The sequence below is a fragment of the Salvelinus namaycush genome, chromosome 25 (genome assembly GCF_016432855.1).
Source record: "Salvelinus namaycush isolate Seneca chromosome 25, SaNama_1.0, whole genome shotgun sequence".
Classification (NCBI taxonomy): Eukaryota; Metazoa; Chordata; class Actinopteri; order Salmoniformes; family Salmonidae; genus Salvelinus; species Salvelinus namaycush.
In genome coordinates this window covers 30,066,091-30,084,203 of record NC_052331.1, presented here as the reverse complement: position 1 = coordinate 30,084,203, position 18,113 = coordinate 30,066,091, and the positions used below count along the sequence as shown (strand labels likewise).

The following is an 18,113-nucleotide window of genomic DNA, read 5'->3' as shown; positions in this document are numbered from 1 at the left end:
TCCATTCTTTTATTAGTAGAATCCACAAGTATTTGGACAAAACACTTGAAGCTTTTTTCTTGTTGTTGTAACAACTGCTTTGTAGGACTCTTTTTTTTAGTTTAAAAGATCCTTCACGTGTGGTAGAGAGACACCACTGTCCTCAACGGTACTCCCTCCAGCTTTGGTCTTTGTCATGGTAGCTAGCAACATAGGTTATGCTGTTACTCCTCGCAGTTCCAGACAGGGCAGGTAACAGGGAAGATTGAAATTAACAAACAGCAGGGATCTAGACAGCCACAAACCCGGGACAATCTGTGGTCCCATCCACAATGGCTAACCGCGTCATGGGCTGCGTTCAAGGAAACCCTGTTAGCTTGATATGCAGCTAGCTGCGACGCAAAATACCTACTCAGACACGTCCTTGGTCGGCAGGATCACTGGACAGAGACTTGCAGTCCCAGCAACTGATGACAACTGCGTCGCAGGATCCAAACTAAGAAGTTAGCTAGCTACCAAGAACTTTCCAATACACTTCCAAATAACAAACTTTTCAAAACAACAAAACCGAGCTCTTCCTCGTTCCGCATTCAACAGGAAGTGACGAGTGGTGTGGGTGACTATAGAGCGCTCATCCAACACTCTGACGTCCATGGGATTGGAGAGGGTTGTGTGGGGATTCCTAGCTCCGACACCAGGGTAGCGTCCATAAAGCTCTCGTCGGCCCCAGAGTCTATGAGCACCCGAAGAGATTTGGACCGGTCACCCCACAACAGGGTAGCATGGAAAGGGGTACAAGCAATGGAAGATGGGAAACTCCCCATACTTCTCACCAGCATACTTGTACTAGTACCTCCTTGATGAGCCTGGTTCTTTAATGTGCAGGTAGATAAAAAATGCCCTTAGCTCCACAATACAGACAGCTCTGGGTGTTAAGTCTGCATAAGCGCTCAGCATTAGACAATCTAGCCCTGCCTAGTTGCATGGTTCTGGCTCCGGAGGAGATGACTCGACAGCCCTCGTGACCTCTGACAGACTTGGGTCGACATCGGATCGACTCAGAAATGTGGGCTTCGGGATTTCTGGGAGTCCTCTGAGGCGAGGTGGAAATCGAGGATGAGCGTTGGCGACAGGGAACAGACTCCCTCTCCCTCCTACATTCCTGTAGCCGCCCATCGATCAGGATGGTCAAGGCTATGAGGGAGTCGAGGTCCAGGGGCAGCTCCCGTGCTGCGAGTTCGTCTTTAATCACCTCTGACAACCCGTGAAGGAACGCATTGAATAGGGCTTCCGGGTTCCAGGTACTCTCAGCCGCCAACGTGTGAAAATCCCCTGCGTAGTCTGCCACACTATGGGAATCGTGACGTAGTGGCGGGCTGCCTCACAGACAATATGTAGAATTGCTCCAGCAAGGTGTTGAAGGTACGGTCCTGGCTTTCCGCCAAGGTCTGGAATCCTTCCATAAGACGTTGAAGTAACTCCTCGTGTCTTCCAATGGTGGCGCCCTGGGAGGAGACGACGTTGCCGAGTTGGTCCGAGTCTGCTGGGTCAGTCATGGCCAGTTCGTACTATCACAACTCAGGATATGACCCAGATGCAGACACGGGATGCGGATAGTACAGTTCTTCGATTATTCATTAAAAACACGGGGCAGGCAAGGTGCAGGCAAAGGGCAGGGTGAGGGCAGGCAGAGGTTCGTGATCAGGTCAGAGACAGGCAGGTATAGGACGGCAGGCAGGCTCGGGGTCAGGACAGGCAGAGGTGTCACACCCTGATCTGTTTCACCTGTCCTTGTGCTTGTCTCCACCACCTCCAGGTGTCACCCATCTTCCCCATTATCCCCTGTGTATTTATACCTGTGTTCTCTGTTTGTCTGTTGCCAATCTCTGAAACCAATCTCTGAAAATTAAATTAGTTAAATTGATTGGTGAAATAAGCCTGACATCGGTGAAAGTGCTTCCATTGGCACTGATGAGTATGAGAGGCAGATCCCATAGAGTCACTGGTCTCTCTCCACACGAGGTGCTGACTAGTCGTACTATGCAAATGACAAATGCACCTTTCACCCAGAACAGGTTGTCCATGCAAGGAATGGAGGAAGACATGGTTGAGTATTGTGTCACCCTTAACAGTGTTCTCAAGACTCTCTTACCTCGAATGAAGGCGTCTTTTCCAAACTTGGCAGGTGGAGCTGAGCACTGTTTGAGCCTAGGTGATTTCGTGGCGGTCAAAGACTTCAGGAGAAAGAGTTGGAAGGACCCCAGTTGGAGAGGGCCATACCAAGTTCTTCTGACCACCCCCATTGCGTTGAAGGTTGCTGAGAGAGATACCTGGATCCACGTGTCGCACTGCAGACGAGTTCCTGATCCAGGAGAAGATGGGGCTTTGCCAGTTCCGGTGGTGCAGTGCGCCCCTCTGCATTAGTACAGGAGTGTTAATAAGAACAGTAGGTTGTCCTCTTGTTGGAAACCTGACAAAGGGTGAGATAAGTCCCAAAGGGGCCAATACCGGTCCGGAGTAGTGGCGCAGAAGTAGATGATCATCGGAGAAGGAGAGCCCTGCTGGGCCCTCATAACTATGAGGAAAATCTGTACCTCTCTAGATCAGAAATGGTTGCTAATCTTACATCTGGACAAAAGGTAGGAGCAGGTTTACCACTTGTGGGAGTCCCCTTAGGGGTAAATCTGACTATACAAATGGACTTACCATTCCTGGAAGATATGCCACGTGACCCTGAACCCATGACGTTTTCTGCATTATATAACCACATAGGCCCACCATCGTTTGCTAGGCCAGATAATACTTTACTCCTACCCATCTCAGTAGCAGGAGTGATGACAGCCCCTTGTTGTATTAGAGGAGAAGGAAGAAATAATTTGGGTGAACTACAATGTATTACAACGGGTCCAATACCTGTAAGTTAACTGTTAACAATGCGGACACTGGGAAACCTGGTAATGTTACTTATGGTATTTCAGTTTATAATGTTATTATCCCTTTGAGAGGAGCCCCAAATGGCACCTATTGGTTGTGTGGGAAAAAAGGCTTACTATAGCCTGGCCCTGAACCAGGGAGGTAGTTGTACTGTTGGGTTTGTGGTAACAGCTATGAGAGCCGTTCCAAACAATGATAAGAGTCTGAAGGATCTGTTAGAGACTACAAACCTCCTGGATTGAGGAGACATAAGAGGACTCTGGCTGACATCACTCACACTCAGGCACCTGCCTCCAGGTTCTTCTCTCTGTGTTTTTTTCTGGGGTATGGAGTTGCATGTGCACTAGATCAAATTTGTGATATCTCTAAACACATGGAGGAAATTGGCAATTCTACTCTAAATGCCCTGGAACAATTGAATGACTAATTAGAAAGGTTCATGTAGATGACTGACTGATCGTGTATGGAGGAATTCTCACTCACTGTTCCTCAACTTGGCAGTACGCCCAGAATATTATTATGGGAACAACCGAGGTCTCAGTTTCAAGGTCTCAACTTGGAGAGAGAGAGTGCCTCGTGAGGTATTGGTCAGTCATATGTGCAAGCCACCAGTCACATGTGCGAGCCACCAGTAGTGATGAATTTATTATGCTAAATCATGCAAATATAACTTTTCTGTGTATAGCCGTATATAAGACAACTGCTGGGACCGCCCCAAGGGAGCATCTGATAGACCTGTACAGTGTGCAGAGTGTGTTGTAACCTCTCCAGCTTGTTGATAATAAAGCTTGGCTTGAGGTGTCCCTGGTGTTGAATTTCCACAACAGTACGCTTTCATTCAGCAAGATTTTGAGGAAAGTTACTCTGCACACACTCTGAACTCTACCTGGCGACCGTCCACCCGGCTCCTTCGGGACGTGAGAGCGTGTCCGCCCTCGTCTCCTGCCTCTCAGGCAAAGCCCTGGAGTGGGCCAACGCTGTATGGAGTGAAGGAGACGCGGCGTTGGACCATTACTCAGAGTTCACCCGCCGCTTTTGGGCAGTTTTCGACCACCCGCCTGAGGGTCGAGTGGCAGGTGAACGTAGGTTCCACCTGAGGCAGGGGACGAGGAGTGCGCAGGATTTTGCTTTGGACTCCCACCACAGTAAAGGAAGTGTAGCGGTTTCTAGGGTTTGCCAACTACTACCGGAGGTTTATCCGGGGCTTTGGTCAGGTAGCGGCTCCCATTACCTCACTGCTGAAGGGGGGACCGGTGTGGCTGCAGTGGTCGGCTGAGGCGGACAGGGCCTTTGGTCACCTGAGGGCTCTGTTTACCTCGGCTCCCGTGCTGGCTCCTCCGGATCCCTCTTTGGCGTTCATAGTGGAGGTGGACGCGTCCGAGGCTGGGATAGGAGCCGTGCTCTCTTAGCGCTCGGGGACGCCACCAAAGCTCCGCCCCTGTGCCTTCTTTTCGAAGAAGCTCAACCCGGCGGAGAAAAACTATGATGTGGGGTACCGGGAGCTGTTGGCTGTCGTCAAGGCTTTGAAGGCGTGGAGACATTGGCTTGAGGGGGCGAGACACCCTTTTCTCATCTGGACTGACCACCGCAATCTGGAGTACATCCGGGCGGTGAGGAGACTGAACCCCCGCCAGGCAAGGTGGGCCATGTTTTTACCCGTTTTGTGTTCACCCTGTCCTACCGACCAGGTTCCCAGAACGCTAAGGCAGACGCACTGTCCCGGATGTATGACACAGAGGAGCGGTCCATGGATCACACTCCCATGGACGCGGACATCGAGCGGGCGTTACGTACAGAGCCCACTCCTCTCCAGTGTCCAGCTGGGCGTCTGTACGTTCCGTCTGCTGTCCGCGACCGGTTGATCTATTGGGCCCACACGTCACCCTCCTCTGGTCATCCTGGCATCGGTTGGACAGTGCGCTGTCTTAGTGGGAAGTATTGGTGGTCCACCTTGGCCAAGGACGTGAGGGTTTATGTGTCCTCCTGCTCGGTGTGCGCCCAGCGCAAGGCTCTCAGGCACCTGCCCAGAGGGAAGTTACAACCCCTACCCGTTCCACAACGGCCGTGGTCGCACCTGTCGGTGGACTTCCTGACTGCTCTTCCTCCCTCACAGGGCAACACCACGATCCTGGTCGTTGTAGATCGGTTTTCTAAGTCCTGCCATCTCCTCCCTTTGAGCGGTCTCCCTACGGCCCTACAGACTGCGGAGGCCCTGTTCACTCACGTCTTCCGGCACTACATGGTGCCTGAGGACATAGTCTCTGATCGGGGTCCCCAGTTCACGTCCAGGGTATGGAGGGCGTTCATGGAACATCTGGGGGTCTTGGTCAGCCTCACATCAGGTTTTCACCCCGAGAGTAACGGGCAGGTGGAGAGAGTAAACCAGGATGTGGGTAGGTTTCTGCGGTCATATTGCCAGGACCGGCCGGGGGAGTGGGCGGCGTTCATCCCCTGGGCAGAGATGTTCCAAAACTCACTCCGCCACTCCTCCACTAACCTCTCCCCTTCCAGTGCGTACTGGGGTATCAGCCGGTTCTGGCACCTTGGCATCAGAGCCAGATCGAGGCTCCTGCTGTGGACGAATGGTTTAAGCGCTCGGAGGAGACCTAGGACGCCGCGCATGTGCACCTGCAACGGGCCGTGAGGCGGCAGAAGGCGAGCGCCGAAACCTGCCCCTCCGCCTGCCCTGCCGGAAGCTGGGCCCGCGGTTTGTGTGGCCATTCAAAGTCCTGAGGAGACTGAACGAGGTATGCTACAGGTTACAGCTTCCCCCAGATTACCGTATTAACCCCTCGTTCCATGTGTCTCTCCTCAGGCCGGTGGTGGCTGGTCCACTCCAGGAGTCTGAGGTGCGGGCGGTTCCTCCGTCCCCTCTGGACATCGATGGGGCCCCGGCGTATGCTATTCGAGCCATCCTGGACTCGAGGCGTCGGGCGAGGGGCCTTCAGTACCTCGTAGAGTGGGAGGGGTACGGTCCGGAGGAGCAATGCTGGGTGCCGATGGAGGACGTCTTGTGAGTGATTGTTTGTATGTAATACGGTCCGTTATTGTGGGCTAGATTATTGCGTTGTATTATTGATTCTTTGAGTAAATTACGTTTATTACTCATATCTGCTGTCCTGCGCCTGACTCCTCTACACCAGCTACACACAGGCTTATTACAATGAGACAGGTTTAATTACTCATAATTAGAGCCAGGAGCTGACCATGCAACCTGACTAGGAAAACCTCTGGGCCCTGGATAGTTGTAGGCTGTTACTAGAGCCTTAAGGTTTTCCTGGTCATATCATGTGCTTGGAAAAAAACGCTAGCCTTAAACATAATTCAAGAGGTTATTGTTATTGTCAGTTCTGTTTGTGTGGAATAATAATGTCCTTACCTGAGCAAGGCTGGCATTGGCTTCTCTACAGTGGCACCAGTGGACACATACTACTTGGAGATTTAAGAAATGAAGGTGTGGCAGTAGTGTGTCTACAGATACGCTGCATTCTGACCTTGACCTGATTCCCTAATAATTCCAATATCTTTACATGTGAAGAAACCATGATTAAGGTTGCGCGAACCTGCCGGTTCCAAGTGGTAAAAACATATGCTCTTTCTTTTTTCTGATAGAATCTCCCCACTGTTCAACGTCTAGTTTTGATTTACATTCGGTTGAGTTGTCAACTAACGTGAATTCAACGTGAAATCAACTAACAGCGTTACCATGTCATTGGATTTAGGTTAAAAGTTGGGTAAAAATAAGATGAAATTCCTTTATATTGATGACTTTTTGTCCAATTATTATTTATTTTTTAAATGACGTGGTAACAACATTGATTCAACCAATTTTTGGCCTGTGGGTCCATGCACTGTTATTTATACATTTATAAGAGGTAAGTAAATTAGTCATCCGTTTTGAAGAAGGCGATTGTAAATACACATAGCCATTGTTTTAGATGTCTTTTCCTTATGATCCCTGGAGACGAATGTAAAACCAGCCATATGGAAGCAAACTGAAAGTCATATATATTTTTTTATTTAACCAGGCAAGTCAGTTAAGAACAAATTCTTATTTACAATGATGGCCTACCAGGGAACAGTGGGTTAACTGCCTTGTTCAGAGGCAGAACATGTATTTTTCCCTTGTCAGCTTGGGGATTCGATCTAGCAACTTTTCGGTTACTGGCCCAACGCACTAGGCTACCTGCCGCCCCAACATGACATGTATTGCGGCCCCCTTTTCCACAGTGAAGTAGGTTATAAATGTGCTGTTAATCAGAGTTTTTATTGTATGACCTCATACATTGTAGGGCTGAAATCAGTTTTATTTTACAATTTGTGTCATGTTAAATATTAGCCACTATTGGGAGCCATCGTCAGTAATACCCACATACATTTAGTCTGAATCAGGCCCATACTGAATACATAGAGCATCTAAGGACAAACCCATGAGCTTGGCAGGTCAGACAAGGAAACATTGTGTATTCTGCATTTGGACAACTATGGGACACACAGACACAAACTACTGATTGGGAGTGTGTAAAAGTTAAGTTGTTTTCAGTAGACTGCCAGAGTTGTCTGAGGATTATAGTGTTTGACAAAGCTCAGGTCAGTAGGAGTCTTGTTCTCTGCCTTCAGCTAGAAAGTCCTCCTGCTGTGGAACTGCACTGCTGTCTTTGTGTGTACAGTATTTTAACTCTCTACATTACTACAGTAGCCTGGGAATCTACCGTAAGAAACAGGACTCCATTTGATCTCAACAAAACTGTAGTGATCTCCACTGTCACGATCGTTGTTGGAAGAAATGGACCAAGGAGCAGCGTGCGTATAGTTCCACATGTTTATTTAAACGAAACTCCCAGAAAACAATAAAGAAACAAACCAAATGTGAAGAAATGGAGTGCTCACAGGCAACAAAAACAAGATCCCACAAACAACAAGTGGGAAAAGGCTGCCTAAATATGATCCCCAATCAGAGACAACGATAGACAGCTGCCTCTGATTGGGAACCATACCAGGCCAACATAGAAAACGAAAAACTAGAATGTCGACCCTAATCACACCCTGACCTAACCCAAATAGAGAAATAAAAAGGCTCTCTAAGGTCAGGGTGTGACGTCCATCCTCATTGTCCAAAGATGGCATAGCAGTCAGACGTCCTTTGTCCTCGTCTTGTCGTGTCCCATGTATATATGTATTTACATCTTTCTTCACATATCTTCTATATATTTTCTTTTCCAAAAACTCAACTTCAAAACACTCTCCTGCAACCCGCCTCACCAATTATTTAAAAAAAAGTATTATTTACCTCAAATCTGAAATCCACAATAGAAGCTAGCCAGAAGCTAGCCAGAAGCTAACCAGAAGCTAGCCAGTTTACTGGCTAACGTTAGTATTCAGCTAACCACAGTTTGTGGTCATCAGCTATCCTTTAGCTCGAAAAGCTAGCGCCAGTTTTGTACAACGCGACTCAGACCAGAACATACCGGACCTATTTTTCTCTCCATATCCCCGAATTTCAACCGCAAGCTCTGGACATTTACACCTGGATCTCGCAGCTAGCTAGCTGCTATCCGTGTGACTATTGGCTTACGTCGATCCCGGAGCAAACATCAATTATTCCAGAGCTAGCCAGCTGAAGAGTTCCATCAGCCACTCCTGGGCTACAATCACCTATCCGGACCCGTTTTACTGCCGATGCGGAGCCCCACCGGGCGTTCACGACTGGACTATCGACGTTATATGCCCGAGGGAGTTATCCAACTGGCCCCTCCGTCGCGACGTTACCTGAACGCCCATCTGCGGCCGGCTAATCGTTAGCTGTCTTATCGGCTGCTATCTGAATAGGTCTATCTATCGGACAATTTTTCTTGGGTCACTATAACTATATCTATTTTGCCAATTGGATTGATCCCCTCTACCACACGGAACCCCACTAATCTACCGTCGGAAACGCACGAGGTGGCTAAAATCAGACTTCCATCCTATGGTAGCTTGCTACCGATGGCTCAGCTAGCTGTCTGAATCGCCGTTACCCCAACCAACCTCACTACTCACTGGACTCTTATGATCACTCGACTAAGCATGCCTCTCCTTAATGTCAATATGCCTTGTCCATTGCTGTTCTGGTTAGTGTTTATTGGCTTATTTCACTGTAGAGCTTCTAGCCCTGCTCATTATACCTTATCCAACCTTTCAGTTCCACCACCCACATATGCGATGACATCACCTGGTTTCAATGATGTTTCTAGAGACAATATCTCTCTCATCATCACTCAATACCTAGGTTTACCTCCACTGTATTCACATCCTACCATACCTTTGTCTGTACATTATTCCTTGAAGCTATTTTATCGCCCCCAGAAACCTCCTTTTACTCTCTGTTCCGGACGTTCTAGACGACCAATTCTCATAGCTTTTAGCCGTACCGTTATCCTACTCCTCCTCTGTTCCTCTGGTGATGTAGAGGTGAATCCAGGCCCTGCAGTGCCTAGTTCCACTCCTATATCCCAGGCGCTCTCATTTGATGACTTCTGTAACCGTAATAGCCTTGGTTTCATGCATGTTAACATTAGAAGCCTTCTCCCTAAGTTGGTTTTATTCACTGCTTTAGCACACACTGCCAACCCGGATGTTCTAGCCCTGTCTGAACCCTGGCTTAGGAAGACCACCAAAAATTCAGAAATCTCCATTCCTAACTACAACATTTTCAGACAAGATAGACGGCCAAAGGGGGCGGTGTTGCAATCTACTGCAAAGATAGCCTGCAGAGTTCTGTCCTACTATCCAGGTCTGTACCCAAGCAATTTGAACTTCTACTTTTAAAATCCACCTCTCTAAAAACAAGTCTCTCACTGTTGCCGCCTGCTATAGACCACCCTCTGCCCCCAGCTGTGCTCTGGACACCATATGTGAACTGATTGCCCCCCATCTATCTTCAGAGCTCGTGCTGCTAGGCGACCTAAACTGGGACATGCTTAACTCCCCAGCCATCCTACAATCTAAGCCTGATGCTCTCAATCTCACACAAATTATCAATGAACCTACCAGGTACCACCCCAAAGCCGTAAACACGGGCACCCTCATAGATATCATCCTAACCAACTTGCCCTCCAAATACACCTCTGCTGTTTTCAACCAAGATCTCAGCGATCACTGCCTCATTGCCTGCATCCGTAATGGGTCAGCGGTCAAACAACCTCCACTCATCACTGTCAAACGCTCCCTGAAACACTTCAGCGAGCAGGCCTTTCTAATCGACCTGGCCGGGGTATCCTGGAAGGATATTGATCTCATCCCGTCAGTAGAGGATGCCTGGTTATTTTTTTTGAATGCCTTCCTCACCATCTTAAATAAGCATGCCCCATTCAAGAAATTTAGAACCAGGAACAGATATAGCCCTTGGTTCTCTCCAGACCTGACTGCCCTTAACCAACACAAAAACATCCTATGGCGTTCTGCATTAGCATCGAACAGCCCCCATGATATGCAACTTTTCAGGGAAGCTAGAAACCAATATACACAGGCAGTTAGAAAAGCCAAGGCTAGCTTTTTCAAGCAGAAATTTGCTTCCTGCAACACAAACTCAAAAAAGTTCTGGGACACTGTAAAGTCAATGGAGAATAAGAACACCTCCTCCCAGCTGCCCACTGCACTGAGGACAGGAAACACTGTCACCACCGATAAATCCACTATAATTGAGAATTTCAATAAGCATTTTTCTACGGCTGGCCATGCTTTCCACCTGGCTACCCCTACCCCGGTCAACAGCACTGCACCCCCCATAGCAACTCGCCCAAGCCTTCCCCATTTCTCCTTCTCCCAATTCCAGTCAGCTGATGTTCTGAAAGAGCTGCAAGATCTGGACCCCTACAAATCAACCGGGCTAGACAATCTGGACCCTTTCTTTCTAAAATTATCTGCCGGAATTGTTGCAACCCCTATTACTAGCCTGTTCAACCTCTCTTTCGTGTCGTCTGAGATTCCCAAAGATTGGAAAGCAGCTGCAGTCATCCCCCCCTTCAAAGGGGGGGACACTCTTGACCCAAACTGCTACAGACCTATATCTATCCTACCCTGCCTTTCTAAGGTCTTCGAAAGCCAAGTCAACAAACAGATTACCGACCATTTAGAATCCCACCATACCTTCTCCGCTATGCAATCTGGTTTCAGAACTGGTCATGGGTGCACCTCAGCCACGCTCAAGGTCCTAAACGATATCCTAACCGCCATCGATAAGAAACAATACTGTGCAGCCGTATTCATTTACCTGGCCAAGGCTTTCGACTCTGTCAATCACCACACCCTCATCGGCAGACTCGATAGCCTTGGTTTCTCAAATGATTGCCTCGCCTGGTTCACCAACTAATTCTCTGATAGAGTTCAGTGTGTCAAATTGGAGGGCCTGTTGTCCGGGCCTCTGGCAGTCTCTATGGGGGTGCCACAGGGTTAAATTCTTGGACCGACTCTCTTCTCTGTATATATCAATAATGTCGCTCTTGCTGCTGGTGAGTCTCTGATCCACCTCTACGCAGATGACACCATTCTGTATACTTCTGGCCCTTCTTTGGACACTGTTAACAACCCTCCAGACGAGTTTCAATGCCATACAACTCTCCTTCCGTGGCCTCCAATTGCTCTTAAATACAAGTAAAACTAAATGCATGCTCTTCAACCGATCGCTGCCTGCACCTGCCCGCCCGTCCATCATCACTACTCTGGATGGTTCTGACTTAGAATATGTGGACAACTACAAATACCTAGGTGTCTGATAAGACTGTAAACTCTCCTTCCAGACTCACATCAAACATCTCCAATCCAAAGTTAAATCTAGAATTGGCTTCCTATTTCGCAACAAAGCATCCTTCACTCATGCGGCCAAACATACCCTTGTAAAACTGACCATCCTACCGATCCTCGACTTCGGCGATGTCATTTACAAAATATCCTCCAATACCCTACTCAATAAATTGGATGCAGTCTATCACAGTGCCATCCGTTTTGTCACCAAAGCCCCATATACTACCCACCACTGCGACCTGTACGCTCTCGTTGGCTGGCCCTCGCTTCATACTCGTTGCCAAACCCACTGGCTCCAGGTCATCTACAAGACCCTGCTAGGTAAAGTCCCCCCTTATCTCAGCTCGCTGGTCACCATAGCAGCACCCACCTGTAGCACGCGCTCCAGCAGGTATATCTCTCTGGTCACCCCCAAAACCAATTCTTCCTTTGGCCGCCTCTCCTTCCAGTTCTCTGCTGCCAATGACTGGAATGAACTACAAAAATCTCTGAAACTGGAAACACTTATTTCCCTCACTAGCTTTAAGCACCAGCTGTCAGAGCAGCTCACATATTACTGCACCTGTACATAGCCCATCTATAATTTAGCCCAAACAACTACCTCTCTGCCTACTGTATTTATTTATTTATTTATTTTGCTCCTTTGCACCCCATTATTTCTATCTTTACTTTGCACATTCTTCCACTGCAAATCTACCATTCCAGTGTTTTACTTGCTATATTGTATTTACTTCGCCACCATGGCCTTTTTTTGCCTTTACCTCCCTTATCTCACCTCATTTGCTCACATTGTATATACTTATTTTTTTTGTAATGTATTATTGACTGTATGTTTGTTTTACTCCATGTGTAACTCTGTGTTGTTGTATGTGTCGAACTGCTTTGCTTTATCTTGGCCAGGTCGCAATTGTAAATGAGAACTTGTTCTCAACTTGCCTACCTGGTTAAATAAAGGTGAAATAAAAAAATATTAAAATTAAAAATCCACTAAAAAATACCTAGATATTTACAATATTGCAGCAGTGTTTGTGTGTCATTTTTACATTGGCCTCTGCTATAATGGGGTCAGACAGACCGAGCGCTCAGTGCATCCGAGGTGTAGAATTATATTACTTATTTACGTCATCTTTGTTTATTCATTCCTTTAATTTTTTCTCTCTGACCCTCTAATCTGTTAAGATTATCCCCTGTGTCCTCTGCCCTCTCTCTCTCTCTCTCTCTCTCTCTCTCTCTCTCTGTGTCTCTGTCTCTCTCTGTCTCTGTCTGTCTCTCTCTGTCTCTGTCTGTCTCTCTCTGTCTCGCTCTGTCTCTCTCTCTCTCTCTCTCTCTCTCATCACATTCCCTGAGATACACAGGCGTGGCACCTTAATTGGGGAATCCGTACTCCCCTGACCAGCCTCCTGTGCGGAGATATAATAGCGAACTGTCACTCACAGAGTGACAGACTAGTTTCTTGCTCAATCGTCCAATCGTGCATCTCAGCGCTTAAGGCATCACTACAGACACCCTGGTTCGGATAGAGGCTGTATCATAACCGGCCATCAATGGGAGTCCCATAGGGCGGCGCACAATTGGCCCAGTGTCGTCTGGGTTTGGCCGGTGTAGGCCGTCATTGTAATTGAGAATTTGTTCTTAACTGACTTGCCTAGTTAAATAAAGGTTAAAACAATTTACACTGAGTATACAAAACATTAAGAACATCTTCCTAATGTTGCACCCCCCTGCCCTCAGAACATACTCAATTTGTCAGGGCATGGACTCTACAAGGTGTCAAAAGTGTTCCACAGTGATGCTGGTCTATGTTGACTCCAATGTTTCCCACAGTTGTGTCAAGTTGGCTGGATGTCCTTTGGGTGGTGGACCATTCTTGATACACACGGGAAACTGTTGAGCTTGAAAAACCCAGCAGCGTTGCCGTTCTTGACACAAACGCCTGGCACCTACTACCATAACCCGTTCAAAGGAACGTAACTATTTTGCCTTGCCCATTCACCCTCTGATTGGGACATACACAATCCATGTGTCAATTGTCTCAAGGCTTAAAAATCCTTCTTTAATTAACCTGTCTCCTCCCCTGATTGAAGTGGATTGAACAAGTGATATCAATAAGGGATCATAGCTTTCACCTGGATTCACCTGGTCAGTCTATGTCATGGAAAGAGCAGGTGTTCATAATGTTTTGTACACTCAACGTATATAAGAAAGGTTGTAATTTTTTGGGAGAGGATACAAATCTTTGGAAAATATTCAGATGTCAAATGTGAATGGAATGTTTGGAATGAGTGAAACTACTCTTCCTCTTATTCTGTGATGTTTGACAGTGTTCTGATTTTCAACATTACTGTATACACATGTGATTTCCTCCTAAAACTGTGGTTCATGTATTGCATAGGTACATAAGTAGGTGTATTGTTAGTGAGATAATCCAGATGGCCATGGTGTACTAGCAGGAGATCAGCATCTCTCTCATCCTCCCCCCTCTCACCCATCCTCTCTCCCCCTCTCTTCCCCTTAACTCTCTCTTTACCCCTCATCCTCTCTCTCTTTCATCCTCTCTCTCCACTCTCTCTCATCTCATCCCGTCTCTCACCTTCCCCTACCTCTCTCCTTTCTCTCATCCTCCTCTCTCTCCTCCTCTCTCTCCCTCCCCATCCTCCCACCCACCCTCCCTCGCTCTATCTCATCCTCTCTCAGTGACCTGAAGCAGGAGCTGGACAAGGAGGGCAGTCGCTGCGCCATGCTCTCCCGGCAGCATCGCTTCAACGAGCGCTGCTGCATACACTGCTGCTCTCCCTTCACCTTCCTGGTCAACTGCATGTGCCAGTGTCTGGACTGCCAGTACAACGTCTGCAAGACCTGGTGCTCCTACAGCAAGAAAGACAAAGCCTGGGTCTGTTCAGCGTGCCAGGAGCGCAGGTCAGTGGGGAGGGGTGTGTTTCTGTCTGCAGGGGTGAGTGTGTTTCTGTGTGTGTGTGTGTGTGTGTGTGTGTGTGTGTGTGTGTGTGTGTGTGTGTGTGTGTGTGTGTGTGGGTGTGGGTGTGGGTGTGGGTGTGGGTGTGGGTGTGGACGTGTTTAACTATACTTGTGAGAACCAGAAGTCCCCAAAAGAGTAGTAAACAAAAATAATGTGACCAATTGGGGACATTTTGTTAGTCCCCACAAGTTCAAATGCTATTTCTAGGGGGTTTAGGTTTGAGGTTAGAATTAGTGTTAGGGTTAGAATTAGGAAGATGACAGAGAAAACATTACATATCAAATCAAATCACATTTTATTTGTCACATGCGCCGAATACAACAGGTGTAAACCTTACAGGGAAATGCTTACTTACAAGCTATAACCAACAATGCAGTTAAAAAATAAAATAAAAATACGAATAACAAATAAATGTAACAAATAATTAAAGAGCAGCAGCAAAATAACAATAGCGAGGCTATATACAGGGGGTACCGGTACAGAGTCAATGTGCGGGGGCCCCGGTTAGTCGAGGTAATTGAGGTAATATGTACATGTAGGTAAACTTATTAAAGTGACTATGCATAGATAATAACAGAGAGTAGCAACAGTGTAAAGGGGGGGGGGGGGGGGGGCAATGCAAATAGTCTGGGTAGCCATTTGATTAGATGTTCAGGAGTCTTATGGCTTGTGGGTAGAAGCTGTTTAGAAGCCTCTTGGACCTAGACCTGGCGCTCCGGTACCGCTTGCCATGCGGTAGGAGAGAGAACAGTCTATGACTAGGGTGGCTGGAGTCTTTAACTATTTTTAGGGCCTTCCTCTGACACCGCTTGGTATAGAGGTCCTGGATGGCAGGAAGCTTGGCCCCAGTGATGTACTGGGCCGTACATCTGTTGTCATGTTTTGTCTTTCATCATGTCTTGTCCCTGTGCTTCCCTCTGCTGGTCTTATTAGGTTCTTTCCCTCTTTCTCTCTCTCTATCGTTCCGTTCCTGCTCCCAGCTGTTTCTCATTCTCCTAACGACCTCATTTACTCTTTCACACCTGTCCCCTATTTTGCCCTCTGATTAGAGTCCCTATTTCTCCCTCTGTTTTCCGCTTCTGTCCTTGTCGGATTCTTGTTTGACGTTTGCTGTTCCTGTGTCCTTGTTCCGCCCTGTCGTGTTCTTTGCCTTCTTCAGATGCTGCGTGTGAGCAGGTGTCAATGTCAGCTACGGCCAGTGCCTTCCTGAAGCGACCTGCAGTCTGTGGTCGCGTCTCCAGTCGTTCCTCTCTGTTGACGAGAGGATAGTATCCAGGAGAATCATTATTTGTTTTATTCTGGAATAAAGACTCTGTTACTATTACGTCGCTTTTGGGTCCTCATTCTGCAGCACAACAGAAGAATCCGACCAAGAATGGACCCAGCGACTACGGATTCTCGCAACACTGCCGTCGAGATCCAGGGAGCAATGCTCGGCAGACACGAGCAGGAATTGTCTGCTGCTCGTCATGCCGTTGAGACCCTGTCCGCTCAGGTCTCCGATCTCTCAGGACAGTTTCAGAGTCTTCGTCTCGTGCCACCAGCTACTTCCTGGTCTTCCGAGTCTCCGGAACCTAGGGTTAATAACCCACCATGTTACTCTGGGCAGCCCACTGAGTGTCGCTCCTTTCTCACCCAGTGTGATATTGTGTTCTCTCTCCAGCCCAACACATACTCAAGAGAGAGAGCTCGGATCGCTTACGTCATATCACTCCTTACTGGTCGGGCTCGGGAGTGGGGCACAGCTATCTGGGAGGCAAGGGCTGAGTGTTCTAACGTTTATCAGAACTTTAAAGAGGAGATGATACGGGTTTTTGATCGTTCAGTTTTTGGGAAAGAGGCTTCCAGGGCCCTGGCTTCCCTATGTCAAGGTGATCGATCCATAACGGATTACTCTATAGAGTTTCGCACTCTTGCTGCATCCAGTGACTGGAACGAGCCGGCGTTGCTCGCTCGTTTTCTGGAGGGACTCCACGCTGAGGTTAAGGATGAGATTCTCTCCCGGGAGGTTCCCTCCAGCGTGGACTCTTTGATTGCACTCGCCATCCGCGTAGATCTTCGTCACCGAGCTCGTGGAAGAGAGCTCGCGTTAACGGTGTTTCCCCTCTCCGCATCTCAACCATCTCCTCCCACCGGCTCAGAGACTGAGCCCATGCAGCTGGGAGGTATTCGCATCTCGACTAAGGAGAGGGAACGGAGAATCACCAACCGCCTTTGCCTCTATTGCGGTTCTGCGGGACATTTTGTCATGTCATGTCCAGTAAAAGCCAGAGCTCATCAGTAAGCGGAGGGCTACTGGTGAGCGCTACTACTCCTGTCTCTCCATCAAGATCCTGTACTACCTTGTCGGTCCATCTACGCTGGACCGGTTCAGCTGCTTCCTGCAGTGCCTTGATAGACTCTGGGGCTGAGGGTTGTTTTATGGACGAAGCATGGGCTCGGAAACATGACATTCCTCTCAGACAGTTAGGGAAGCCCACGCCCATGTTCGCCTTAGATGGTAGTCTTCTCCCCAGTATCAGATGTGAGACACTACCTTTAACCCTCACAGTATCTGGTAACCACAGTGAGACCATTTCCTTTTTGATTTTTCGTTCACCTTTTACACCTGTTGTTTTGGGTCATCCCTGGCTAGTATGTCATAATCCTTCTATTGATTGGTCTAGTAATTCTATCCTATCCTGGAACGTTTCTTGTCATGTGAAGTGTTTAATGTCTGCTATCCCTCCTGTGTCTTCTGTCCCCTCTACTCAGGAGGAACCTGGTGATTTGACAGGAGTGCCGGAGGAATATCATGATCTGCGCACGGTCTTCAGTCGGTCCAGAGCCAGCTCCCTTCCTCCTCACCGGTCGTATGATTGTTGTATTGATCTCCTTCCGGGGACCACTCCCCCTCGGGGTAGACTATACTCTCTGTCGGCTCCCGAACGTAAGGCTCTCGAGGATTATCTGTCTGTTTCTCTCAACGCCGGTACCGTGGTGCCTTCTTCCTCTCCCGCCGGAGCGGGATTTTTCTTTGTTAAGAAGAAGGACGGTACTCTGCGCCCCTGCGTGGATTATCGAGGGCTGAATGACATAACGGTTAAGAATCGTTATCCGCTTCCCCTTATGTCGTCAGCCTTCGAGATTTTGCAGGGAGCCAGGTTCTTTACTAAGTTGGACCTTCGTAACGCTTACCATCTCGTACGCATCAGAGAGGGGGACGAGTGGAAAACGGCGTTTAACACTCCGTTAGGGCATTTTGAATACCGGGTTCTGCCGTTCGGTCTCGCTAATGCTCCAGCTGTCTTTCAGGCATTAGTTAATGATGTACTGAGAGACATGCTGAACATTTTTGTTTTCGTTTACCTTGACGATATCCTGATTTTTTCACCGTCACTCGAGATTCATGTTCAGCACGTTCGACGTGTACTCCAGCGCCTTTTAGAGAATTGTCTCTACGTGA

At 48.1% G+C, this 18,113-nt stretch overlaps 1 pseudogene; it reads left to right on the top strand.

The window, feature by feature from the left end:
- The window catches only part of LOC120019878, a 68,076-nt pseudogene that overhangs the window by 31,546 nt on the left and 18,417 nt on the right, over positions 1-18,113 (top strand).